We start from the raw sequence: 2,198 nt of genomic DNA, 5'->3' as shown, positions 1-2,198 counted from the left end.
ACATATGGCAATCTCTCAAACATCAGCCGTGTTTTTGAAATTAAGATAAAGCTCTTCCATTTGCAGCAGAATGGACAACCATTCAACAAGATTCAAGGCGAGTTTTCGGCCCTTTGGGCCGAGCTAGAGGAGATCCGACCCACCAGCAGTGATCCTCCTAACGACATAAGTTTTCTAAGTGTGCTTGAACAGGGGATTGAGCCTACATCTTACGACCAAGCAAACCAGATCGATGTTTGGCAACGTGCAATGCAAGATGAGATTGACACTTTGGAACGCAATGGTACTTGGATCATCACGCATCTGCCCCAAGACAAGAGAGCGGTTGGGTGCAAATGGGTGTACAAGATCAAGTATCAAAGCAATGGTGAAATCGAAAGACACAAAGCTCGCTTGGTGGCCAAAGGATACACGCAAACCTATGGAGAAGACTACACCGACACCTTTGCTCCCGTAGCTAAGTTACCTACAGTTCGTGTTATCCTTTCTTTGGCTATTAATCTCGATTGGAAATTGTGGCAGATGGACGTGAAAAATGTGTTCTTACAAGGAGATCTTGATGAAGACATTTACATGCTTCCTCCCCCGGGTTATCAACAAGATCTTTCACCTGGTCAAGTTTGCAAACTCCGGAAATCTATTTATGGTCTAAAGCAATCCCCGCGAGCTTGGTATCGCAAATTGTATGACACACTCACAACCAAAGGATTCTCTCGGAGTGACTTGGATCATTCATTGTTCACATCTCATACGCCATCCGGTATCATTATTCGTTTAGTATATGTAGATGACATAATCATCTCAGGAAGTAATGACCTTGGTATTCAGGAGACTAAACAATACTTCCAATCAGTTTTTGACATTAAAGACCTCGGAACCTTGAAATACTTTCTTGGTATTGAAGTCACCCGTACTCCTAACTCCATTTTCTTATGTCAAAGGAAGTATACTCTTGATTTATTAAAAGGAAACAGGAAAACTCGGAGCAAAGCCTGTCAAGACACTGATTGAAGAGCATTTCAAGGATCAACGCGAGGGGGAATCTCTACCAAATCCAGAACAGTATCGTCGCGTTGTAGGTAAGCTCATATACCTCACCATTACACGCCCTGATTTGAGTTTTGATGTGCATCAGGTGAGTCAATGGATGCACTCTCCAACAACAAGACATTGGGAGATGGTGGATCGCATATTGAAGTACATAAAAGGGACACCGAATAAAGGAGTGTGGATGGATCGCAACAACCACACGAAGATTGTCGCCTATTGTGATGCAGATTGTGCTGGAGACAGAATGGATCGCAAGTCAACAACCAGCTATTGCACATTTGTTGGCGGGAACCTAGTCATATGGAAGAGAAAAAGGCAAACTGTGGTGGCAAGGTCGAGTGCAGAAGCAGAGTATATAGCCATGGCCAATACGACAAGTGAAATCATATGGCTGAGGCAACTACTTCAAGACCTCGGAATCAAAATGGAGGAAGCAACCCCACTTCATTGTGACAATCAAGCAACAATTCACATAGCGGAGAATGCAGTCTTCCATGAGAGAACAAAGCACATAGAGGTGGACTGCCATTTCATTCGGGAGAAGATAACTCAAGGACTCATCGCACCCAAATACACATGGAGCCAAGATCAACTCGCAGACATTCTCACGAAGGCTACAAGTTCGTTTGTCCTGAACAAGTGTCTCTCCAAGATTGGCCTCATTGAGTTTGGCCGACCAATCTTGAGGGAGAATGTTGAAGGACAAAACGATGAAGATCACAACCAACACCTTAGCACGCAAGTTACAGAAGGAGGCAATGTTGAAGAAGAAGACCTGGTGGGCAGACTCACAACAACTTCTTCATGAGACTTGGGCCGAGACCATGACACATCTCTTGGGCTGACCTTCACTTGGGCCAATCCTCAAGACCATAATCTAGGCTCAATCTGATGGAGAGGACCGTTGGAGACAAGGAGAGAATCACACCAAACTTTAGCATATTTCCTTCTTTGATTATGACAATCCCATATTGCCTTTTTTCTGTAAATTGTACATAACTCAATCTTTCCTTTTCTAGTACCTTACGAGTTGTATAAATCTATAGGTCTGATGTACTTTTCAATGTATGGGAATAAAGTGAATTCTTCATAAGAATCTCGCCCCCTAAACCTAATCTCTCTTCTTCTTGTTTTCGGCACAAGTTAGA

Source organism: Tarenaya hassleriana, unplaced genomic scaffold (assembly GCF_000463585.1).
Source record: "Tarenaya hassleriana unplaced genomic scaffold, ASM46358v1 Cleome150, whole genome shotgun sequence".
In the NCBI taxonomy this organism is placed as follows: Eukaryota; Viridiplantae; Streptophyta; class Magnoliopsida; order Brassicales; family Cleomaceae; genus Tarenaya; species Tarenaya hassleriana.
The sequence above is the reverse complement of the archived record's forward strand: the minus strand, read 5'-3'. Positions refer to the sequence as shown.